General features: G+C 46.6%; 1 long non-coding RNA gene across 1 annotated transcript in view; it reads left to right on the top strand.

Annotated features, from left to right (window-relative positions):
* The first annotated feature begins 311 nt into the window (after positions 1–311).
* Positions 312–26,848, top strand: part of LOC308344980 — a 65,435-nt gene continuing 38,898 nt past the window's right edge. The window contains exons 1-2 of the long non-coding RNA XR_013967028.1: positions 312–502; positions 24,323–24,426. This is a non-coding gene — a long non-coding RNA (uncharacterized lncRNA). The remainder of the gene's footprint in view (positions 503–24,322; positions 24,427–26,848) is intronic.

Raw genomic sequence — 26,848 nt, 5'->3', positions numbered from 1 at the left:
AGTCATCCTTTTGTCAGTGTCCGTAGGTGATCCTTTTATCTCACAAAAGCAGGTGGGGGAAGCAGGGTCCCCTTTGGCCCCTGGACTCTGGGATTCTCGGGTACATGGTAAGTCCTAAGGAAGTACTAAGGCACTAAACGTGGAGCTGGGCTTGGTGATAACAGCTTGCCCTAGCTCTAACAGTTTGCTTCCCAATCTATGTGTTTGGGGAGGAGCTGGAGTCCTTTTGTTCTTCCTCTTAATTCCATTCGAGGCCTTGACCTGACCGTACTTCCCCGGCAGTTTCCTGCAGTCCCAGTGTTACTGGCTTCAGGCGAGAGGGAAGCTCATGGATGCGGGAGGTGCCTTCGAAAGCCGTGTGGTTCTTAGCGCTTCTGAGGTGTCTGCAGGTGACCCCGAAAAGCAGGGGTGCAGAATCTGGGCACCAGGGCTTCTGGCCAGCGGTCAGAAATGCACAGGAAACAGACAGAGGGAAGAACACAATGGAAGGTGGCGCCTGGAGGTAAGTGCGGACACCTGCCCTCACCTCCTGCCCTCGCCTCCCTCATTCAGCTGTACTCTTACCCGAAGAGAGTCAAACAGAACCTGTTTGTTTCTCTGGCCCTCATTAAACAGTTACTCCCTGGGCCACGCAGAGAGAGCAGCTGCAGGCAGGTGAGTCAGAGTTCACAGCTGGCTCCGTGGGGGCCCTCTGTTCTGGAAACTAGCGTCTGTGCCACGCCTGACCCAAGTCCTCCTGAAATTGCGGGAGGATGGCAGTCTGGCCCCATCGCCCCGTGTCCAGGCACACAGACCTGCCCTTCGGAGCGGGAGGTCTTCCGTTGTGTGGGTTTCTGTAGACGACACCAACGACCAAATGGGCAGAGAGTGCTGGAAGGGAGGTCATGAATCTCGGAAGCGAGTGGCCAGGATCCCCAGGGGATCGTTGAAGGACGCCTGCACTTTGCCGGACCCCTGATCCTTGAGATGGGGAGTCACCCTAGAGCTGGGGGTTTGATGGCGTCTCAGATTCCCGAGAAGCAGGTAACTCTCCCGTGTGCACAGCACGTTCAATTAACTCACACTGTCTCCAGGAACCCAGAATTTGTTTATTCTGTGCAGCTTGTGAGCGGGGCTGTTAGAAGCCTGAGCGATTAGATTTGGAAAATGGATCTCTTTTTCTTAACCCCTGTATGAGATCCCCTGAGAACTCCAGGTTGGTCTTGCGAAGAATGACCATGAACACTGCTGGAAAAGAGCCGTTTTTTTGTTTTTTGTTTTTTGTTTTCTTTTTTCCTATTTCACTGGAAGCCACAGGTGGAGCTAAATAGTGCAGTGAAAGATAAGACTCAAGGTTAGGGGTTCATGTTACCCAAGGCTTGGCCTCCATCTGCTGGGTGACCTTGAATAAATCCCCTTTCCCTTTCCCTGGGAAATTGGAATGTGGGCTGATAACGCAATCTGGCCGCCAGCTGGCAGAGCTCAGGGAGGAGTGGGGAGGCTCACGCAGGTCACTTCTGGAAAGGGCAACTGTGATCCCTACGGGGTGGTGCCCAGCAGTGCCTGAGTCGGGGGCATAGGCCCAGGACGCTTGCTGCAGAATCATGTAGGCTCTGGGTGGAGTGTCGGTGGACATTCAATCTGATTGATCTGGGTCTGGCTTGGGCTGGATGCAGTCAGCTCGCCGACAGACCCGCTGAAGAAAAGCGGCTCAAAGGCAGTTCTCCTGCCACTTAATTTCCCTGGGTTGCAGGAAGAGCAAAGCTTGGATTTGAATGGGGGTATTTTGCATATCTGCGTGGCTTTCCTTCTGTTCACTGTCTCCCCAAACTCAAGGGATGATCCCGCAGCTCAGTCCTCGGATCTCAGGAGGCTTTTATTTATTTATTTTTTTACACTTTGGTTAGAAGAAATTGGTGATGAAGAAATGCAAACATTCTCTACTTTATTTGAGTTGCCGTCTGTGTTCTGTCACCGTTGGGTCTGCCTGTTCTCTGATTTTGTGTCTGGCTCCCATATACACATTCTTTTCTTAATATCTGATGCCTCAGGTCTCTCCAACTGCTATGGATGGTGTTCAGTGTTGACCCAGAACAATGTGCTGTGAAATACTCTTAGTGCCCCGAGACCACCTCTCATCCACCCCGAAGGGCTGTACGGGAGCAGGGGGCTGGGAGGGACTGTCTTCCCTGTAGACCAGAAGGCTGCTTTTCCATAGGCCTTTCTAGGATCAGCAGGACCTGGAGGGTGGGAGTTGCAGACTGACTCCAGGGGCAGCCTGTTGTCTTCCTCTTCCGAACAACGATGGCCAGTCCTTTTTCCGAAAATCCTGGGGTATTGTCCCTTCTTTCCCGCAGCTCGGACACTGAGGCTGGGTGGGTCTCATGATGTCCCCAGACTACCCAAAATAGTGTGAATAACTCCCTGTCCCGATCCACTGTCCTTTGTTCATGACTCAGGGACCACTTCCAGCAGTGAGTAAGCCACTTAATGTGACTTTTTGGGTCGCAAGGAGATGGCGTGTTCCATTTCTCTTTTCCCTTGACATTTCTCTGCCTGTGAGCTCCTCCAAGGCTCTTTTCATTCTTTTGGCCACAACAACAACTGGAAAGAAGGAGCCTATAATCATGGCTGTGTTTCTCCCCTCTCAGTTCGTTCATCGTTTAATTCCCCCCCTGGCTTTTGCCCCATCACTTGCCTTAAATGGCTCCGGCAAAGGTCAGTGACGACCTCATTGCCAGTTTGGGGACTTGCTTGGGGCGGGGGGGGGGGGGGGGTCTATGAATGTTGATGGGGCAAACACGCATCTGTAACTGAAGTTCAGCATTTCCTTCAATTATGAAGGTAGGCAATCAACCACAGTATCAGTGTTTGTTGTGATTAGATATCCCCATAGATATGTTAATACCCCATTATGGTTACAACAGACATCTCCATTTATTGTTGTCTTTCATCCCTACTGGGAAATTGCAATGGTTTACGACTACCTTCTAGATCTCACTGCTTAACGCACTAATAGAGAAGTGCAGATATGACTGTAGGGTGATGTTTTAATATTTTGATAGCTACTTCTGTATAAGTAGTTTTATTTGTCATCATGTGTATTGCGTTTTCGGTATGTGACAGTATTATTTTGAGAGGGGGCCCCTGGGTTTCAGCAGACCGCCAAAGAGGTCCATGGCGCAGAAAGGAGCAAAGAAACCAGTTTTAATCATTAGCCAAACTTATTTCCCTAGAGCATTTCTCTCAAGATGAGAAGAGCCTCCTACCTTTGCTTGCAAGATAGTATTCTTTCTGGCTCTTACATTTTCTTTAGTGGATGTCTTACACTTGAGACTTCTACAGGATTTTATCTTCCTTCCCCCGCCCCTCTCTTCCTCCTATCCTTCCTTCCCCTCCTTCCTTTCTTTCTTCCACAAATATTTTTAATTGATTTTTTAAATTTCCTTAAGTAATCTCTACGTCCAACGTGGGGCTCGAACTCATGACCCCGAGACCAAGAGTTGCACGTTCTACTGACAGAGCCAGCCAGGTGCCCCTCACAAATATTATTACGTGCCTGCTCTGACATGGCTGACAGGCTGTGAGGGCTACAGACAAGCAAGGAGGTCATTACCATACAGTCTATTATGTGCCACAGGATACCTAGGGGCACCTAGAAGAAAAGCCTAAACCAGCCTTGGGAGTTTCTCAGGAAAGTCTTTTCTCTAGAGGCATCCTTAAGCCAAGTTCTGGAAGGTGAGCTGGCATTAGCTTTCCTCGGTGGTGGGGACAGAGTGCTGTCCCATAAGGACTGGTTAGATTGTTGAGTCTGGAGAAATAAGAAGGGGTCAGACTGTGGAATGCATTTTGAACCATACTAAGGGGTTTTAAACAACTGCATTTTAGAAAGATTGCTCTGTTTTGGAGTGAAGAATGGGTTGGAGGGGGCAGCCAGAGGTGGGAGGCAAGAGGCTGAGACATGCTAATCTTTGCTCTTTCTTTTAAAAATTTATTTATTTATTATTTATTTTTTAAACATCATCTCTACTCCCAGTGTGGGGCTCGAACTCACAACCCTGAGATCAGTCACATGTTCTACTGAGTCAGCCAGGTTCCCCATGCTCTTTCTTGAATGTATCAGACGTGTCCAACCCCGGGCTCAAGCTTTTCTTCTGCCAGAGAACCTCCGAGGCAACATCCTTTCTTGAAAGTTCCTTGATTTCCTCACCATGGTCTTGGAGGATAATTAGAATTACTTTTTATGCTTTTTTTTTTTTTTTTAATTTCTTCTTTGAGTCACTTGAAGACAAGGACTGGGCCTTGTTCATCTTTATGTCTCTAGCATTTGGTGTATTGCTGGGCCCATTGTAGCTTTCTAAAATGAGCCAAATTAAGGGAGAGGAAGTACAAAGGAGTACAGAATCTGTCCACAGTCATATAGTAAGGGGAACCTGCAAATTCCCTCAGAGCTGGCCACAGAATCTTGAACTCTCAGGGTGAGAAAGTCATCTGGCTCTCCTTTGGCTTTTTAAATACAAGCCCTTTATTTTTGTGCAGAAGAATTCTCCTGGGCTTACATGTCCCCTGTCACCTCCAGCCCATCAGTGGGTGTTGCTAGATTTCAGAGGTGTTTTAACAGGATTTCAAAATTTTTTACTTTTCATAATATGGATCTAATGATCTTCTTTTGTTTTTAGTGGCAAAGAGATTTTCCCCCCCACCTCAGGATGACATAGTGGGGAGTACCTGAAGTTAAAAAAAGAAAAGCTTCAGTAAAGTTAGTTACAAAAGGTAAAGTGAAAAAAGTAAAACACGTTAAAGTGGACTGAATCACAGTCAAGGGAAGTTGTAGGTGGTAAGCCAGAAAATCCGAAAACCCCGTGGTGGAATGTATTTGTGTGTGGCACGCCATCTTGGCGGCAACGGTGGGGTCCAATGGTAGCCCCAGTTGTGGAATTTTCACCATGAACCGGGACAAAGCCCTTAAGTGGCCTTGATAATTACCAGGGAGCAGCCCCTTATATACCTCCCACTTTGGATTTCAGGTTCTAGAGGAAAAACGAGGCACAGACTATATATATATATATATATATATGTATATGAATATAGACATGTATGTATGGTGTGATTTCCCAGCTTTCCCCCATGATCCAAATGGAAAAAATGTTAATGTTCAGGCTCATTGCCTTTTATGCAGCCAAACAGCCAGACACTAGAGAACCCTGGGAATGGGAAAGAACACTATTAAGACTGCAGGTGACTCCTTAAGCCTTCTCTGTTGCGGGTCTAGCAGAGAAAGGGCTGCTTGCTGGCTCATAGGGATGAGCAAGTAATGGGTTCTTGTTCCCTGGCAGGGAGAATGTTGGTCAGTAGGAGAATCAGGCTTCTTCTCATGCTTTCCAAAATCAGGAATCCATGGCGATGGGGGTTGGGGGTGGGGGTTCAATGCCGAGGAGACAAACAGAACAGGAACTTCTTCTGAGGGCTCTAAAAATAAGACAGTTACTTGCCATGTGGGTGAAGGAACCCCAGTCTACATGTGACAAATGCCTTAATACATTTTCTCAGAAACCTAAGGCAAAATCTCTCCTTAGTCAGATTTTGGTAGGGAACGTTCCCTTTGCTCCCGTCAGGACTGATCCCTGGTATTGAAAATTTCATGAAGTAAGTTGTTGAGCTCTGCAGATTAAAAAAATTTGGAGGCCCAATTTTTGAGGTGGGGAAAAAGGAAGGGATAAACATTGTACTTTAAGAAGATCTTGGGATCAGAGTGGGCCCCTGCAATGGAGTAATGTTTGTGTCCTCCCCAAAAGTCATGTCAAAACCCTCCTCCCATTGTGATGGTATCTGGATAGTATTTGGGGCCTTTGGGACATAATCAGGTCATGAGGGTGACATCCTCCTAAGTGGGATTAGTGCACTTCGAAGGAGAGACTCTAGAAAGCTCTCTCATCTCTTCCACGGCATGAGGACACAAAGAAAAGTCAGCAGTCTACAACCTCAAAGAGAGCTCTTACCAGGACCTGACCGTGCCAGCATCCAGATCACAGACTTCTAGCTTCTAGGACTGTGAGAAGTCAGTTTCTGTTGTTTATAAGTCACCCAGCCCGTGGGACTTTGTTCTAGCAGCCCAAACAGACCAAGACAGCACGATGATCATGGCAACTGTTGAAAGCCCAGCTTGGCAGAGATAAGACTCTATTGAAAGGAATGTAGCACTAACTCATGATTAAGCTATGAACCAGCTATGCTGTGTGAACAACTGAATAGATGTTGAGCTAGTTTTCCAGCTAATATAGATAGATGAATGTTTAGTATGGTGTGGGTTTTTTCCAATTTACAATATTCCCTCCCTCTCTCTCTCTCTCTCTTTTTTTTTTAAAGATTTTATTTGAGAGAGTGAGCGAGAGAAAGAGAGCCCAACTGGGGTGGGAAGTGAAGGGGAGTGGGAGAGGGAGAAGCAGACTCCCCACTGAGCAAGGAGCCCAACGCAGGGCTCGATCCCAGGACCCTGAGATCATGACCCGAGCTGAAGGTAGACGCTTAACTGACTGAGCCTCCCAGGGGCCCCCCAATTTAAAATATTCTGTAGCACCTCTTTGAGTTTCTTGTGGCACACTGGGGTGCCTGCACAGCTTGGAATTCAGTATTAGGATGGGTATGGCAGACTAGAGACATTGTTGAAAACTAGAAAAGAGGAAACAAATGCCAGTGAGAACAAAATTCAACTTCCACCTCCAAAGCCTGTCCACATCGGCCAACTTCATAAAACAGAGGTTCTTGAATGCAGTGAACTATAGAACCATAAAATCTTAGGGCCTGAGGAAGTGGCTTAGCACACTAGCCACAGGTACCCATTTTGATTTAAATTCATTGGGGTGGCTCAGACAGTTAAGCATCTGATTCTTGATCTCAGCTCAGGTCTTGATCTCAGGGTTGTCAGTTCAAGCCCCGCACTGGGTTCCAAAGAATTAAAAGAGAAATTACTTCATGGAAATAAAACTAAAAATTCAATTCCTCCATCACACTTAGACACAACTCAAGTTCACATAGGCATAACACAGTTAGACATTTCCATCATTATAGAAAGTTCGGTTGACCACAATGCTCTGACCTGAGGCAGGGGCCAGCGGACTGCATCCCACGGGTCACGTCTGGTCTGCTGACTGTTTTGGCACCGCCCATGAACTAAGAATGGTTTTCACATTTTAAAAGGGTTGAAAAAAATTGTGGAAATTAATTTTCTCTCTTGTTCTCCAAGTACCTCTGAATATCCTCAGTTTTGCCTCTTGGCCCATAGAACCTAAATCATGTACTATCTAGATCCTTCTAGAACATATCTGCCGTCCTCTGGTCTCAAGCATCTTCTAGCTACACTTGAGGAAACTGAGGCCTGGAGGCCTAAAGGGCCACATGGGAGCTGACACAGCCCAAAACACAGTCTTAGCCCTGGCTTTGTGTAACCATTCTCCCCCTGGATCCCAGCCCCTTTCTGAGGGCCGCTGTTACCATTCTTCTAGCAGATAAAACAATAGGTTTCTTTTACTGCATCATGAACGAAGAAGATCCCTTCAAAGCCTTGGGCATCACTGACGTATGAGCCTGTCCCAGGGAGGATCAGGAAAAAATCATCTGCCCAGGCCACATGTTCGCAGAGGGCTTCAAATACAGAAATTGGGATTCTCCTTAAATGCGGTTACAGACACAGAAATATCCAGATGGAGTAAATGGTGATTGTCATCATATGACTTAAATCTTGTGTTCCTCTGCCAGACCAAACTGCCCGGGATGACCTATGAATGAATATTAAAAAAAAATCCTTTCATTTCAATATCGTTGGGTTACACGATATTGGTGCTGTTATGTTAAAGACATTAATTTGTCAAAGATAAAACATTCAATGTGCACTGCATTTTTTAATCACCCTGTTGGTCGTTTCTTCATTTTTATTTTTGTTTTAAGAATATAGTAAAATCGGGGCACCTGGGTGGCTCAGTGGGTTGAGGCTCTGACCGTTGATCTTGGCTCAGGTCATGATCTTGGGGGTTGTAGGATCCAGCCCCGAGTTGGGTTCTGCACTCAATGGGGAGTCTGCTGGAGAGTCTCTGCCCCTCCTCCACATGCTCTCTCTCTCAAATAATAAATAAATAAATAAATCTTAAAAAAAATATGTGTGTGTGTATATATATATATATATACACACACACACTAAAATCCGAAAGAAATAGAAATGACTTGAATGACCTTGAAGATGAACTGCTTTAAATGATGATGTACTTAAACATCTAGTTTATATCCCCTACAGAATAGCTAAGTTCCAGGAAAGAGCCCCATACAACCCATGTCGATCCTCATTACTCACAAATCCGTATCTGTGAATTTGCCTACTGGCTACAATATATTTATAACCCCCAGATCAATAATTAGAGTGCTTTCATAGTCCTTTGTGTATATGGGTCGTGGGGAAAAATTGGTCACTTAACCTGCGTGTTTCCAGCTGAGGGTGAACAAGACAATGCTCCGCCTTCTGGTTTCAGCTCTCAGACTGTGGACAGGTGTCTTTTTCATAGGGCCACATTTCCTACATTTTGGGGTGCTTTTTCTTGGAGATTTCACTGTTTAAAATGGTCCCAAGCACAGTGCTGGATAATTGTCTAATGCTCCTAGGGCAAGAAGACTGCGATGTGTCTTTTCTCTTTCTTTCCTGCCCACTTCCTCCATCCATCCCTCCCCCTTCCTTCCTTCCTTTCTTCCTTCCTTCTCCCTCCCTCCCACCCGCCCTCCCTACCTCCCTCTTTCTCTCTCTCTCTCTCTCTTTCTTTCTTTGTAGGATTTATTTATTTCAGAGAGAAAAAGACAAATCATGAGTGGGAGGGGCAGAGGGAGAGAGAGAGAAAATCTCAAGCAGACTCCACACTGAGCCCCATGTGGGTTCAATCTCACAACCCTGAGAGCCCCACCTGAACTGAAACCAAGAGTGGGATGGTCAACAGACTGTGGCACCCAGGCACCCCTGTGATATGTCTTAAATATATGTGTTAGACAAGCTTCATTCAGGCATGAATTATAGTGCTATTGACCATGAGATCAATGGTTGTGAATCAACAATATATAAAAATATATATATATTTTTCATATATGATATAAATATATCACATATCATATATAAGATACTAAATAATATATAATAGTGTATATAATTATGTAGAAATTATATATATGCATATATATATGTGTATATATATAATATTAAATAAGGTATCTTTAAATGGAAACACACATAAAACAAGGTTATGCATTTTTGACCAGAGGCTCCCAGGAACCTAACCCTGTATTTCCCCCCTAGGAGCCGTGGTTCTATATTTAATGGCTTAGTGCTCCTGACGGTTGTATAGAACATAACGACCGTGAATAATAAGTATGAACTCTATTGGTAACACACAGGATCGTGTGAACTTCTCGCAGTGTCTTTTCCTGGGCCGTGCATCTGGCTCGCCTCAGGGTCTGTACTGGAATTGAACTAGACGTGGTTGAATAGTTGGTCTAGTAATCCGTGTTCAGACTACCTTCTTCACAGGGAAGGCTGGAACTCCCTTCTCTAAAATGACAGGGATTCGTGACCATCTTATAACTGCGGACACTTACTGGAAGGCTGAGCTCTCACGGTCTGTGATATGATCTCCCCTGAAGTTGCTTGTTCTCTCTGTGCCCCAGCCAGGTAGTAATGAGACTCCGAGGGCTGACTTGGTTCATGGGCAGGTCTGCGGGAAGGGCAAGCTGACCACGATGATCCCTTCTGCCATGTTACAGCCAAATAGGTTTGGACTTCTCCCGGGCTCTATGTTGCACCTGGAAATGACAGGGTGCAGCAGACGGAAGTGGATTCATGGAATCTGGGGCAGATGCATTGATGTGAATGCTTAGCGAGAATTTCTTGGTTCTCGGGGAAGCCAGGATTACAAGAGACATATCCGAAGGGAAGGAGAGAATAAGGCCGTCTCTCTATTGACGGCTTGGGATCTCTTGTTTGGAATTCCACAGGGAGATGTCTGCTGGAACCATCACTGCGTGTGGGAAGCCTGCTGGTAGTTCAGATGAAACCACTGAGCCTGGGCTAAGACTCTGATGTGTGCCAAGGAGGAGGTTATTATTATTATTATTATTTTATAGTTCTTTTCTGCTTTAAATGGGGAAAGGTTCCTTGAGGTTACTGAGAGTGCTGGGGTTTCTTGCTGAGCTCTTTGGAACATGGGTGAGAAATAAGGTTGAGCTTTTCTCCCTATTTGGAAGTGTTCCTGGAGTCTGCTTTGTCATCACGTTAACTCAGTGGTGTCATCGCCGCCTTCTCATTGTGCTCTGCTTTCCGTGGTGTCTTCTGAATTAGCATCAGGTTTTCCTCAGCCATGGAAATGTTCTTATCAGGGGGATGACACATCCGGAAATTCTGGAGGCTGTGTGTGTGTGCGTGTGCGTGTGTGTGTGTGCCTGTGAGTGTGCATTCGCCTGAGATGGTGGCAAACCCCCCCCAAAACTCCATGCAAATCCCAGTCCAGCAAAGGTCCACTCTCCAGGACCATCTGCCTGGGCTCTAGAACTCCAGGACACACGCTGGATCGCTCCATCTGTCACGGCAAAGGCAACAGCCACCACGTGAAACACGCGTCTGCTCCAGCCTTCCTAGGCTCCTTTGTGTCCTATCACGTTGGCAGACTCCCCCACACCCCCATACCCCCAAGTTGCCCAAGCCAGAAGCTATTTGGAGCTCTTTCCTCCTTCATGTCTAGGGAGTTCCTGTATTTCATCCGAGGATAGCCTACCTCCCAGATATACCCATATTCATAGGTCCCCTCGACCCTGCTGCCAGTGCCTGTTCTCACCGCTCCACTTGCCCATTTCTTAACCTTCAGACATATTTTTTCTTTTCCCCCCAGAGCTCTTTTCTCATCAAACTAGTTTCATCAAGCCTCTTTCCGGGTAAACCTTCTGATGACTCCTTATCACCTTCGGGGTAAGGGCTGTCTTCCTGTGTGTAGTAGACTGTCCTCTATAAGTTTTGGTTCCAATGTGTCAGCCCGGCCTCCCTCTTGAGAATACCCTGGCTTATTGGTAAATTTCCATTCTCGTTTTCTGTGTCTGGATTGCCCCTTCTGTCCAGAATGCCCTGGCCAGCTTTTCTATTTGGGAAACTCCCATTTGGTTTTTAAGACCCATCTCCAGAGCTGTACTTCTCTCCCTGTGGATGATGGCCTAGATATTTAACAACTGGTCTTTCTGGAGGGCTCTGAGCCATCAGAACAGATGCCATGGAGAACTCTTGGTATGGCCTTGCCCTGATGCACAGGTAACTGGCATCTGGGTTTGTCTACCCCATCAGAGTTGATCATCCCTCCTTTGTGACCCCACTGCATGCATGGGGGCCCCCACTATTCACCCTGCAGTCATTCAACAAACATTTAACAGTTGCCTCCTCTGTGTAGACCTTGCCTGGACCTTGAGAATACAGAAGAGAATAAGATAGCATTTCTGTGCTTGGGGAGCTTGGAGTCCGGTCACGTAGCATTTTTATTTCTCATGGGATTATTTTGTAGAAGACTTAGTTGCTTGGATGGTGGGGAGCAGCCCTCTCATCTCAGCATCCTGGGTACCTGCCTGGTGCTTGACAAAGCATACGTTCAGTCAGTAGTTGTTGAATGAAGAGATCTGGCTGGGATCCCCGGGGTCTGGATTCAAGTGACAGGTGCTAAAACAGTCCATGGGGTTGACTGGTTATGGGGAGAAGGGCTTCCAGCAAGAGGGGTTAGATAACAATGTTTATTTATAAAGGTATAACCCAGAGAAACGATTCATTTGTCATCTCTGCTCCTCCTAATTTGGCTTTTTTTTTTTTTTCCTTTATAGCTCTTTTTTGAATGGAATAATGTCACCCACTCACTGGTTTTATATAGTTCCTACTGAAGTAGAACTCAACAAAAATTGTGCCTATTAATTAAAAACCCAGAATGTGGGCAGTTTTGAACTGCTAATTAAAACTCTTACCATTCGGTTTGCCTTAGCAATTTTAAACCTTTTTTTTTTTCTTTTTTTGAAGCCAGAGCTTTGCTTACCAGAGAAAATGACTTTAAAAAAGACAACTGCCAAGAATGAGAGCATCTTGTCTTAAGAACTGTTTCATGTACCTCCAGTAAAATTGCAGGGTTGGAGAGCTTACTAGTGCTTTGAAGGTGGCTAGTGGCTGGAGAGGACACAAGTGGCCTCCCAAGGCCATTTCCCACTGCCCTCCAATGATCACTCCCGCTCTGGGGCTGGGGATGACACCGCTGGTAGCGAAGGGCCTGAAAATGTTTTCCTCTTCAGGCTGATCAAGAAGGACAGTATCTTCCTGATGTCTAGGAGCTGCGGAGGCCATTGTGACCTCTGAGGTTCCAGCCCATCCACGGCCGATGTCCAGGGCTGCCCGTGGCCCACCAAGTGAGTTCCCCCGAGGTAGACGGCAGAAGAGTCTGGGGACTCCAGATCTGCTTTCTGGTCTACCTTCTTTCGCGGAGGGGAGTCTTCTGCTGTGCCCACCAATGCGGGCACTCGCATATGTGGCTTTCTGGGCACATTGCCAAAGGGCTCACACAGGACTCCCTATTCAGCCCTAAATGGCATCCTGCGCCGGCTTGTGGGGTGGGGCAGCCCAGCGGGGCTCCCCTCGTGACTGGAGTCGGATCTCATGTGGGCTCCTCTGAGGCAGGCACGAGTGAGGGTCCCGAGGCTGCTCCAACAAGCGGCCTCATTGTATCCGCCCCTGGCAGGGGGGGTGCTGGGCTGCGGAGGGGCGGCTCCGTGGTGACCGCCGGTGATGGAGCCCGGGCGCGTCTGTAGGGTTTGATTGCCTTGAACCCGGGGTGGGGGAAGAAGCCATGTGGTGAGCATGTGCTCGGGGCCACGTTCGGGTCCACGGGCTGGCAATGTGCTTTGAGTTTGGGTTTCCTTTCTTTTTCAGAAGGTGGTTGATTCATGCAAAATGCTTAATGATGCCTGCAACGCACGGAGCGGGGCTCGGATCCCCTTTGATGTGCAGGGTCTTTTTGGAGGTTCCAAAAAAACAGTTCAAAGGTTTACTTTGGACACCACACCTCCAGCACATGTCAGAGTCAAGGCCTGGCTCCCCAGGCAGCACGCTGGAGAAAACATTTTGTGCCGGTTTCTTCCTCTCTCTGTTTTGTCTTGTGCTGAGCAGATTTCCCGACTTCACGCGGTCTTGAAGGCAGAAAGGAGAGATCGAGCAAAGGAAAATAAACCGATCTGAGCAGTCGGAGGGGCCAGGGAAGCAAGGGTGCACTGTGGTCTCTCAGTCCTGCTGAAACCGGACCAGGGGAGCGGGGCTGATGTTTGCCTGTGGCGACAATTGCCTCCTCTTGCCTTGGAGCTTGGGGCTCTCCGAGGGAAGCATATTCCCAGGCAGAAAAAGAGCCATCTGGACGCCCCATGTGGGTCAAATTGCAGTTCTGCCTGGGTCTGTGTCAGGCTGCGGGCAGCAGGGCCGTCTTCCCTTGTTCCTTTCCTCTGTAGGATGTGGGACTCAGGGACAGGCTCAGGATGGGGGTGCGGGGTGCGGGGTGGGGCGGGTTTGGAGGTGGCTCTATCTGGTTGGAGACTGGAAGGGGAACCATTTATCATGCTTCCGTGTTCTGAGAGGTTTCTTGCCCTTCCTCAAGCCTGGGAGGCGTGCGTGCCTGGGGCAAGTCCCCCCAGCTCTGCTCGCAAGCTGGAGGCCCGCAGGGTGGATGGTGTAGGATTCCTGTCTGCCTTTTGAGAAAAAGCAAAGAAGAGCTGTGCCTGCCAGTGGATGTGGCTGTGACCTTGAAGTCAGGGGTTTGGGGAGAGGTTGTCTTCCCTCCCTCCATCTCTAATGATCTGGAGCTCTTGAGTCTCTTGGAGGAGCCACTGGTCTGGTCTGTGGGCTGTTTACCCACTGGCCAGAGGTGGCTGTTTCTTCTGTGACTTAACTGTTTCACAGAGTCTGAAACCCAGATGCCCCAATCTTCTGTTCTCTTAGAGAAAAGGAACAAATCAAATGACTTGTCCAGCTCAGGGTGGGCCAAGACCGTAGAACCTGGAGTGTCACTGGACAAGGTGGGAGGAGACGGGGAGGCCCCCAGGGCCCCACAGTTGGATCTTAGAATTAGCACAGACAGTGTGGGTTCCCGCCCCCCAGCAGCCCCCGACCCTTCCAAATCTGGCGTCTCTGAGACACCACACATGCTGTCCGTTTCCACAGCGACCTTACCACGACATATGCAAATCTCAAGGGGTCAGCTCTGCAACAGTTCAGCAAGTTGTAGGAATATGGGCCCTTAGATATCTTTTTGGTCATTTACCTCAGGCTTTTGTATGTCTCTTCAGGTCCCCCTCATCGGTTTGCCTTTTGCCCTGTTTCTGTCTTCACGGCAGGGGAATTCCACAGGCCTCTGCCTCGTGCGTGGTTGAAAATCATCCCCGTGCAGCCTTCGAGTCCATGGGGCTATGGCTGTGCCCATGTCCTGCCCATAGGAAAACTCAGTGACGTATTCTCTCTCTTTCCAGGGCTCATGTCCTTGGAGATCCTCTCTGGTTTCTGAGCCTTCCTACACATTTCTCTGACACCTCACGCGGCATCTTTGCCAGTTTTCTCAGGTTGCCTGAAATCTTTCCTCTTCAGAGGAGAGAGGTTCATTCCCTGGGTCCTTTTCCTGGTCTCTCATATTCTCTTCTGGCAGCCCTTCCCTCCATGTCCATCTAGTATCTTATTTTCATTTTCGAACAAATGTTAGCGTTTTGTAATGTCCGCTTCTGGTGGTGCTAACAACGAAAGAAGAATGACTCTGGGTCAGGCAGTGTGAGAAGCGCTTTCATTTATCAGTAACTTTCAGAGAAATCCTGTACCGCTCTCCCATTTTCCACACCTGAGAATACTGTCACTTGACAAGTTAGACTTGTAGTAAAGTAGTAGTTGGGCAGATCTTCTCCCACAACATGGTTTCTCTCTATATCACAAATGGTTCCCTCATACTAGATGGAGAAGATTGCTTTCCAGTTCATCTACTGTTTAGACATGGCTCCTGTTCCACCATATTACTAGCTCGGAGCCATCGCTAATCCAAAGTATTGGATTGATCTCCGTTTCGTGTGTGTGTGTGTTTTACTTACCGTTGGTCAATACTGGAGCTTGATTTTACTCTCGCCTCTGGTGAACAATGAAGCAATTTGATTCATTTAGAAAATAGCTCTAGAATCACTTGCCAATGCCATAGAAAGAATCAATCTCTAGTCCTCCTCATTTCATCAATTCATGTCCCGATTTTGTTCAGGCCAGCTAATCTTTTCTGGCCTTGACGCCTGGGCAGCCAGGCCAAATTTGCATAGCTCCTTTTCTCAGCTCCCACAAAGCAATCATCCAGCATGAGGCGCAGCAGGGACCAATATAAGAATGCAAGGTTTGCTATTTGGGTGGCAAGAAGAGAGGCGCTGAGCAATGATCTCCAACATTAATAATGCATGACTTAGAAGGAAACTATGCCATGGCCCGGACCCACTTCCATATGCCCTAGGAACAGAGAGAGGAAGGCATATTGGAGAGGTTGGGAATTCCAAGCCATAAAGTCAAAGGGATAAGGACATCAATAGTACACTTGGGGGCGCCTGGGTGGCTCAGTGGGTTAAGCCTCTGCCTTCAGCTCAGGTCATGATCTCGGGGTCCTGGGATCGAGCCTCACATCGGGCTCTCTGCTCGGCGAGGAGCCTGCTTCCTCACCTCTCTCTCTCTGCCTATTTGTGATCTCTCTCTGTCAAATAAATGAATAAAATCTTTAAAAAAAAAAAAAATAGTACACTTGGCCATTTCATAATCGCAAAATCGGAGGTAGAGGAAAACTAAGTGATCCGGGGAAGGGAAAACTTACTCAAACACGACAAAATCTTATTTCAAATTGGGAGGCCTATGGACCAGGAAGAGTGTTATTGATGAAGATGGAAGACATGTGGCTGTATGCTCGCCACCGATGCCCCTTGTATGGAGACTGACAATGCACAGGGCTGTGTTGTGGTATTTTCGTGTCTGCCTGGTCTTCATGGCAAGATGACACCCTTCCCAAGGGCTGGATAATGTCATGTATGTTTATAGGGCCTCACAGAGTGCTTTGAGTGGAGCCCATTCTCAGAAACATGTAATCAGTATACTGATTGACATACAATTAAAACTCACTTGAATAAGAGATTTGAGGAAATCACCATTTAGGTAATGCCCAGCTAAGTACTGTGACATCAAAGTCCTGATCCTCTGTATTTGTTAGGGCACGGACTAACATATTAAAACAGAATGATCCTAAAACACAGTGATATAAATAGGATCAAAGTTTCTTCTTCTCTTATGTAACAGTCCGGAGGTCAGCAGGCTAGGGCCGGAGGCAAGGCAGTGGCTACAGCTGCACTCAGCAGGAAGGAGGAAAAGAGCCAGGGTAGTGACCCGTGGCAGGGCTCATAGCCTTCTGCTCACATCCCATTGGCTACAACTTGATCACGTGGCCACCAAAGCTGCAAGGGAGGCTGGGAAATGTAGTCTCCAGCTGATGGGCTAAGCCCAGGTACAATTTAGGGGTTGCGTTCTTAAAAGGGGGGGAACGAATGTTGGTGGACAAATAGCCTCTGATAGTCCCTAAGCTAAATTTTTCCCTAAGCGCCTTCCCTTCCCTCCACTCCCCTGCGTGGCCCTCCTCTCCCATTCTCTTTCTTTCCTTTCTTCCTTTGAAAGGGGGTTAATGTTATCTGCTTAAGCAAATGGAAGGAACCTCCCAAAATATGCCTTGTGGTTGGCCCATTAATACTCCCAGTCTGGGAGGAATCCTCCACGTGTGACCAAAGGAAAGCAAAATCTCAGCTCTGATCTAAATACCGGGCAGGGACAGAGCTGTCCAGAGGAGCTGGGAACAAGGCAGGTGGCTGGGAGCTGAAGAACGTGATTGCCTGAGCCCTTGAGGAGAGTTGTGTGTCTGTGTATGGGGGGGGGGGGTTGCTAAGAATGTCAGGGAAGGAGGCTCTTGTCAACTGGAAATAGACCCCTCCCCACTACCACCTGATGAGGGTCAGGTGTGAGACAGGAAACACGTGGCCTCTGGAGGAAGCAGGCTTGGTTTTCTGAGCTGGCCCATCCAGGCCTAGGGAGCACAAGCAAAGTCAAGGAGGGGAAGACAGGCCAAGCTCCAGGGTCTAGGTTGGCAGGCAGAGCAGAAGGAGTGGACTCTCAGGGAGGATGGAAGACCTCCCTCAGAGGCCAAGACAGGGAGCCTGGGGAAACTGGACACAGTGACAGGCGGATGTCGAAGGAGATTGTTGTGTATAGGTTGGACATGCCAGCCACACAGGGGGAGGGAGGTGGGAGGAGGGAAAGTCCCCAGGAAGTGGCACATTGTGATAAAAGTGGTTTTAAAAGCTTACACACTTGAACTTGTTTATCTCTGATCTGTTTTCCTGGAGATGGTCTTAGAAGCATAGCCACTGTCTCTTCCGTCCTCCCTTCCTCCTCCTCTCTCTCCCTCCTTGTCTCTCTCCTTTCCCCCCCTTATAATAGACATTAACTTAACCCTTATTCCTTACCAACTACTATCCCAGGAGTTGGGGAAAACGAACACGAACCACTATTTGAAAATTCTAGTTGAGAGAGAAATGATTCATGGCCAATTCCTGGTCAAATATCCTTGTTCTCTGGGCCAAGTCTATTCCTGGCCTTTCCTTGCTGGGCCCATAACAGGGCAGCTCAGGTGGCATTGGCGAGATGATCAGTGGGGTGATTCATTCTCTTCCAAGGAGGTTTCAAGGAGCATGAGCAGTGGTTGCTGAATATTATTTGCAAACCACCCATAACCTTGTAGATGTTGACCGTGTGGAGCTATACCCAGGATCTGAACTCTGCTCCTCTAGAGGCGTATTAGAGACAGAGATGGAGTGAGATGATGAAATCCCCCGAGGGATACAGAGGCCAACCATCGAAGAGGCAAAGGATGTTTGCCCCAGAGAGCTGAAGTCTTCTTGTTTGGTTGTTGGGAGAAACATCATAAATGGACAGAGCATTGTGCAAAGTATTAAAGCTGGAGGAGAGCTGCCAAATACATTGTGTTCAGTACCTAATCCTCTTGGTTTTGAAGATGATGTTTTACCCATTTTAAAATTAGTTCATGCACAATTTTGGAAATGTACGACTACTCTGTATTTGACTTATGATTCCCCAATACGTATTGTAAATTGGTCTGGCCCTGCTGAGATCACTTCGTGGTAAAATGAAAGGATCTTTAGATTCTGATCTAGATGTTCAGGTGACTTGAGTGTGAATCCTGTATTTGAGTTTTTTTCAGCCACAGTGTTAATCTATACAAGGAGGATAACAGTAGCCGATTTAGACAGGTTGTGGGGATCAAATGTGATTTGGGAAAATACCCCATCAACTGTCAAGTATTGTACTGTTGTTAGATTTTATTATACCTATTCTATTACCAAGTGTCAGTTTACTTGAAATAACTTCGAATGGCCTGATATCAACTTGGTCATTTTGAAGCTTAACCACTAATCGCATAAAACTACAAAAATAATTGTAATGCTTGGATTGGGTCTCTACAAATCTTTGCCCAGATTCCTTTTGATAGGACACAAGCTTTCTGAAGTGTTTGGAATTGTCTTTAAATATCTTCGTGGTTCATTTTCTTTCTCAAGGTATACGACATAGGAGATTATTCTGGTGATAAAATGCATTTTATAACTGGAAAAAAATCTCTGCCCAGTGATCTTGAAAATACCAGGAAAGATTCCGGGCTCACAGTTCCTCTGTGTGACTTCTTCCTTTTCCCTCGATGAGAGGCCTACTTGTAGAAATCTTGTGTTTGGGTTGGCAATATTTTAAAAAAGGATTGGGGCGCCTGCGTGGCTCAGTGGGTCGAGGCCTCTGCCTTCAGCTTGGGTCATGGTCTCAGGGTCCTGGGATCAAGCCCCACATCGGGCTCTCTGCTCAGCGGGGAGACTACTTCTTCCCTCTCTCTCTGCCTGCCTCTCTGCCTACTTGTGATCTCTGTCAAAACAAAACAAAACAAAACAAAACAAACTTTAAAAAAGGATTATGTTGCTAAGATTGACTGATTTTGAAGAGTTGTCCACAGCCTTATTTTTATTTATGTATTTTTATTTTTTATTATGTTCAGTTAGCCAACATAGAGTACATCCTAAGTTTTTGTTGTGTTCAACGACTCGTTAATTGCGGATAACACCGTTATTACGTTATCTACAGAATAATTCCAAGATGAGAAGAAACCTGTGATCATACAAAAACTAATACAAAAGGCCCTTCCTTTGAACTTTTCTTATGCCTGTCACCCAGAGCTGGGGAGACAGAGCAACGACAGTCTGAAAGCCATGAGTATATATCCCTGGACAAATGTGGCCTAGACAGATGGCTCATCTCTTCTTCGTGTGAAGTTCTCTGTCAGTGGGAAGCCCACTGCTGGATTCTTACCCTGCAAGGCTGCTCTTTGGGGGTTCTGCGGAGGCATTCAAGGGTGGAGGTTGTTTAATACCACCTGGTCTTGGTTTAGACACTGCAGAGGCGTATACTCCTCCGTGGGCTGAAAGAGACATATTTCAAATACTGGAATATATAAAGAAGAGCTCCTTTGCAGCCCACGCCTTCTAGAAAGTACTATGGACTGAAAACTGGTGATCCCTATCGTGTCAGGTAGAAAGCTATGCCCCAGGAGCCAGATGAGAACTCTTCCTGCCACTAAAGTACTACTTATTTCCTTATAGGATACCCAGTTTGTTTCCAACGAGCTGACCCATTAAGTAAAATAAAACAAAGTGTTCTCTATTATCTTGTAAATTGGTCTGTTCCAATGACAGCAGACAATGACGGAGAGAAATTGCTAGGAGCTATAGACGTTCTAGTTATTATAAAATGGGGCTATGGTTTTCATGGGATTGCTAAATGAAGGGATCGTTCTCACAGTAGAGTTTGGACGTCAGATCTGTCCTACTTCTATCGAACTCCATAGGTTACCTTTTAAACAGTCAGGACCTTTAATATTCACCTGATAACCAGCTAGTGAAGACCTGCTGTGTTCTGAACTGCAAAATGGGGGAGGAAGGGGAAGATACTGGGGGATGTGAGATTCATTCTTGCTTGGGGCACTAGCCCAGGTGGTCAAAGGTAGAGGTCACAGGAGTCTGGAGAGAGACACCACAATGGACTTAGTTGCTCAGACAAAGATCAGGCTGGTCACAGTGCGGGTATTTGGTTTCTGACCTGCTTGGTGAAGCAAAACCACTTGCTCTTAGTTCCAAGAAAACCAGCCACTAAACTGAGAACTACCTCAGGTTTCGGGTGAAACCACCCGAGAGCTGCCCAGGGGCTTGTGAGCCTGACCTTATTTCTTGCCTTTCTACTCCCTGACTTGCCTGTCCTGGATCCTGCTCTTTCACTCTGGTACAAGCAAATATCCTCTGGCTTTGAGGTCACCCCGCCCATGCTGTGACATATTTATACCTATTTCTTGAAAATGCAAAGCACTTGTGATAAAAACATAGCTCAGGAGTGGGAGTATCTTCAACCCAAGGCTCACAAAACGCGTTTCCTGGTGCCTTTTGCCAATAAACAACAGTTCGGGTCGACTACCTCCACCGTGACCTACGTTACGTAGAAGGCTGGATATGGAAGGGACCTTTGGGTTCATTCACTAGTTTATTCTCCTCACTGTTAAAGAAGGGGAGGTCCAAGTGTTTAAAGGGACTTGCCAAGGCCACAGCTGGTCAGCAGTGGAGCCGATAGAACTCCATTTCCCGTGTCTTCGGTGTGAACCAAATCCCCTGGGAACACAATCCCGGATCCAGTGTAGATGATACCCTTGGGAAGAAGTCAGGGCTCCCTTTCAAGGCCATGACCCTGGGCTTGTGGCCTTTTTTTCCTTTCTCCGTTTTGGAGTGGCTGCCCAGTGTCACTGAGCCTATTTCCTGAAGCCTTCAAAAGAAGAACGCCTCACAAATTTCTGAGGTTGGCCCGATATTCATTATGAACCAATAGATGGAAAATGTCCCTTGTAATTTTGAAGCAAGTCTGCTGGTCCAAGATGTGTTTCTATAAATATCTACCACATAACATCATCAATCCACTTTTTTCTTTCTGTTGGCCTGGAGCACCTTAATCCTTAGGTTGGCTTTAATTAATTCCAGGTGTATGATTAATGCGTTAATGGCGCCCTCTCTCAGCGCTCAGCATCTCGTTGTGCGACAATTTCTCGGACTTCAGTTGCGCTCTGTGCTCTCAGGCTCAGCGGGGCTTTTGTGGCGAGAGGGTGTCTTTACGACAGTTGGAAAAATCCCCATTCCAGCAACAGATAAACCCGAGGGCTGATCATTTTTGCTGCGAATTGATTCCAGAGACCTGTGAACACGGACCTCTGCCAGTATGTAGAGAACGACTCATGTTACAAAAATTCAGATGAACATGCAGCGTCCCAGGCAATCAGCTATTGTTGGAAATCGGGAGAAACGTGGTGTTAGCCTAGGACCATGGGGGAGTTTCAGGAATGAATGTGGCCGCGCAGCGGTCCTTGGCAGGGGCAGGGAAAGAGTTTGTAATGGCCTTGGCGACCAAGGACAAAGTGCGATCTTGGACAAAGAGAAAAATTTCAAATCAATTCGTGTAATTGGTGTGTGTGGCCCAAGTTCAACCTCAGCTTCTCCTTCCTCCAAATCCCCTTTTCTTGGCCGTGCCATGAGGGAGTGGGTGGAGGAGATCGCTGTCTCTGTAGCTGTCTGCTGGGGCATCTATAGGCAAAGGCAAACAGGGAAATGAAGAAAAGTTCCTGTTTCAAGAGATTCTTTCAGAATGCAGCCCCACATGTCTGCTTTTGTCTTTGTTATTTTGCTCTGTGAGGATTTTCTCAGTCTCTGTGTGTCTGGCTTGATGGATAATCTTTCCAATGTGGAGGAATATTTTAGACTGGAACGACGCTATCTTAGGCCTTAGAAAAGCTTGAAGAACTCATTTCTCATACCTGCTGCAATGTGCTAATGACGGAAGGTTGTAGAAAACACGAAATATTTGAATCTCCTGGATACGGAAAGTTAGCGAAAATGCTTCGTGCCATTTTCCATTGCTGTTCCAAGATCACATCTGTTTGGAACTGAACCGTGGCATGTGTGCTGGGGAACCTGTATGAAATTAACTTTTATAGCTGCCTTTACAAGCAGGATCTTTTATTGTCTACAACTTGGCTGGGATTCAGGAAGTTCCCAAAATGATTTATTGTCATATGTGCCTATTCTATGGCGGCTGATGAAACTGATATATGATGGAACATATGCAGTCATTCTGGCTAGAGACAACAGATCATCTAAGCCTTTTATCCAAAAGGATTGGAGAATTCACATTGTAGAAGGAAAAAAAAAAGTATTTTGTTTTAAGCGAAGTAATTACTTGCAGGAGCAAAACATTTGTTACCAATCCTATGGTTCTTTTCTGTTTGCCAACATAGTAAAAACTTATTAGAGTCTAGAATACATTCTTTAACTAAATACTGAAGGTACTATTTCCCCGTAAATGTTGAATCGCATTCTTATAATATCTGGGATGGTTCATTCGGTTTATGAGACCGTGATATTAAGAATCAAAAGATCACGGACTTAAATTTCTTTCATGTTACTTAAGGCAAAAAGCCCCACATCTCTTCTAGTTTCACAGATGGGCCCCTTCAGTCCAGCCACTCATCCTTCCTATGGTTGCAAGAGGAATTTGGCGGAGTGAGGGCTGATAACAATGGAGTCTCTCTTTCCCGGTTAAAACCCTCAGAAGCACGTGTTTCTGCTGATGAATCAGAACTTCCGTATGTGAAGGACAGCACCGTGAGCCCATCAACGAGAACGAGAACGACGCCGCATTTGCCTCAAGTAGGATGCGGGAAAGAAAAAGATTCAGTCTAATTCTAGGATCTGCACTTAACAGCACATGCAGTATTTAATCCTGTGGCAAATCTGGAGTTTCTGGAGTCGGCGTGTTCTCCCTCAGCCAGAGAGCTAATTGACACATTCATATTTCAATTGGAAGTGGGGAGTCAGAGATCTGGGAGTTTCAGACGGATTTGGAAATGTTAACCAGCGAGAAGATTTAGATCCAGTTTTCTAGCGACAGTGGCGGTTGGAAACATTTGATGTACAGTGTCCGTGGAAAACGAAACAAAACAAAATCCTTAGATATGATATAAATATTGTCCATAGGGGCGTTCATAAAACAAAGGTGGTGATGGTTATTCCAGTGGAACTGGAGACAGTAGATGTCCACTTCTGGGGAACAGAATTTGGAGCCTGGTTCTGGGATTCCTGCCTGGTCTAACACTAATCCTCTTTATTTCAGAAGCATTTTATTTTTCCTTTAAAATGGCAGTGATCTATGTGTTTACCACCGCACTCATCTTCCTAAGGAATTTAGATATCAACAGATATCGTTATCTTCCCACAAATAGAAAAATGGAAACTGAATTTAAGGGATTTAGCAGCATCGATTGCAAACCTCCGGAAGGATCTGGCATTCTGTTTCTGTCTACGAGCCGACCGTGGAACCAGAAAGAGTCCCGGTTGGGTGAGAGCCTCGGTGGCCTTCGGAGCTTGCTCTCGCTCCCCTCCATCTGCCGGGCCTGATGGTTTGACACAGCCACATGTTAATCCACTTACTGCCCAGACAGGTGCGTCAGCTTCAAACGGTGAAGTCATCGTTCGTAATTGTGGACGATTGCTAACAGTGTCGGAGCCGAATGTTCCCGCACCGCGATGGATCACGCTCGGCACGCTCTTCCCTCGAGGCTTCGAGCAAACAATTCAAAGTACACATCTCCCTGTCAGGCGCGTGTCTTTGCTTACGAGGAAGGATCACACATTTTCAAGGGGCTTGGAAACAGTTGAATGCGGGTAATGTTAATTTGGTGTAAAACTTCAAGTGGCATATTACTAATGCCAAAGAACAAAGCAATCGAGGATCTGGTAACTAATTACTAACAGCACTGTCACTATTTTATGTAAGTGTGAACAAGAATCATATGTTTCTTATAGTTCATCCTTGTTGATGTACTTAGCGTTACTGGTAAGAGCGTGCTAATGAGCAGCTAGTTGATTAGGGAGAACTGCTGTGGCTACTTCTTGGTAGCAGCATTTTGTACCCGTGCCCAGAGGCCCCGGGGGCAGTGGACATTCTTTAAATAAATGAAGCAGTTTAGTAGCGGTTGTGATTTAAAGGCACTATCGCGGACTTGAATTAGGAGACCCTGTCATCATAATCTGGGGCTAATGACACTGTGATTTGGTGTTGCAGGAAGCTGCCGAGACTCCCCGATGGAGAAGTCTAGACTTCAGCCTGTGACTGTGGCTTCCCGGGGAGCCCGGGGTCTTGCTGTGACAGCGAATGAATAGATATCGGTGAGTATGAGGCGACTACATTAATTCAGGGGTTCCGGGAAGAGATGGGGACGTTAATATTTATTCGAGATCAAGGGAGCAGCTGCGATCAACCTGGTCTGTTGTGCGTATTTTATTGTATTGCATTTGTTTTTATTTGTTTTTTAAATGAGCCTTTTATTTGAGAATACCAAGAAGGTGTATGAATGACCTTGTGAAGACAAAGAAGACCCGTGCCCTCTCCTGGGTGATGATGGGTTGAAAGAACCTCTCACCAAGGGCTACAGGTTTGTGTGTTGACATGTAAAAAGGGATGCTGAAGACACGAAGGCAGAGTCATTTAAAGGACAGAACCTAGAATCACAGAATCCGAAAACGTAGAGCTGGAAGGGATGGGAAGGTAACTGTCTCATCTGCCAGGTAGTCCGTGATGCAATGAGAGCCCAATGACATCACCGTCTTCTAGTGAGAAAATCAGACTCAGGATCCCCTTCGTAACTACCCATCCCATATGCTCTCCAGAGCATTAATTCCTTAAGAAAACCCAATTGCTCGTCCACCCCCTGGGCGCATCCTCATCAGGAAAGCATCCAACTGTAATTTCATTGTTGGGCAGGTCTGTCTCTAGATAACTGGTCTGGTCAGACACGTCTCACTCCTCCTTGCAAATCAGTAAATTTATTCTCCGGTCTGTATCAATCTTGTGTGCCTCTGGTTAGTTTGAGTTCCTTCCTGGGGCCACCGGACCCAGAATCAGGAAGTGTGGGCTCTGGTCTCATTTCTGTCAAGTCAGGTAACACCTCAGGTCTGTTCTCTTCTTTGTAAGGTTAGAACATGATTGAGTGATATCTAGAGCTCTCTTGGCTCCAAATTGCTAAGACGGGAAACACATCTGAGGGAGAAACAATGGGGCCTGTCTCCTGGGCAGGGCGGTGACTATCTCTCTTTTTTTTTTTTTTTTGTAAGACTTTATTTATTTGAGAGAGTGAGACCATGCATAAGCACAAGCAGGCGAAGGGGCAGAGGGAGAGGGAGAAGCAGATTCCCCAGTGAGCAGGGAGCCCAACTTGGGTGGGGCTCGATCCCAGGACCCTGAGATCATGACCTGAGCTGAAGGTAGGCCCTTAACAGACTGAGCTACCCAGGAGCCCTGGTGACCATCTTTTCATAAAAAATGTGCATTATGAGTTCCAAAAGGGAGGGTGGGTATGAAGTGCTAGTGGAGGAGGATGGACCTGGGTGGCTTGACAACACCACCAAGCAAAATTGCAAAAGACCTAAGAGGTCTATGGACAAAATGATGTTTAGATGAAAGGGATGAGTAATGAACCCGGTAAACAGAACATCAGTGAAGCTCATTGAGAGTCCACTGGCTGAGGATGGGGTGGAAACCAGATCTTTGGTTTTCTCCAAATGTGCTCATTATAATAGTAATACCATAGGAACAAAATGATTCTAACATCACATACGTTTTTATTTTTATTTTTGAAAGATTTTATTTATTTTGAGAGAGAGATTGAGAGAGCACACGCAAGTGCACGAGCAAGGGCAGGGGGTGTGGGACAGAGGCAGAAGCAGACTCCCTGCTGAACCCAGAGCCGGAGTGGGCCTTGATCCCAGGACCCCGAGATCATGACCTGAGCTGAAGTCAGATGCTTAACCGACTGAGCAGCCCAGGTGCCCCAAATCACATAAGTTTTTCAAACTTTGGGAAAACAGAATTAAATGGATTTGTTTATGAAAGACTTCTCAGTGCCTTTAATAGGACAAAATGCTTTGGGAGTATCCAAGGTGCAGAATTTCCCAGATTCTTTTGTCCATGGACACATTGTTTTCTGGCACATTTCTGGGGAAATGTCTGAGAACAGACTTGGGGAGAGGGTAGTTCAGGCTGATAGCTTTAGCACTTAGAGAGGCTCCAGATCAAAAGCTGAAGGGCGAGAAGCAAACATCCAAGCGGGATCTTGTCCTGGCACCCGTGCAGGCTCAGAACACTTCTGAGCCTGGGACTGGAAACTAGAAGGTGGTGGGAATCTGTGGGAGAAACCGTAACCTTGAAATAAAGTGCACGCTTTCTAAAAGGGGCGGGCGGGCAAACAAGAACTCCTAGACTATCGAACGCTTTCAATTAGACCAAACTGGTTGTATTACTTAAATGGTTTCTAGTTATTTCCTGGCTTGTAAATGGTGTACGCAGCAGAATATTCTCATGCTGAAGCAGAGATGAATTTTTATATGATTTTGAGGGGCTTTGTTTTGCAAAGATTAATTCGTAGTACACAGTTTGAGCAAAAGGGAACAGGTTAGAGCCTAGGACAAAGTCCTAGATAAAGACATATGCCATCTCATTGTTGTAGGGATGCAGAGTTCTCATTTTCTTTGCATATATAGCCTGAAGTGGGATTGCCGGGTCACGCGCTAGAGGTGTTAACTGGAGGCCCAC

Source organism: Martes martes (genome assembly GCF_963455335.1).
Source record: "Martes martes genome assembly, chromosome: 6".
NCBI lineage: Eukaryota > Metazoa > Chordata > Mammalia > Carnivora > Mustelidae > Martes > Martes martes.
Note: the sequence above shows the minus strand (reverse complement) of the source record. Positions and strands in the feature narration are given on the sequence as shown.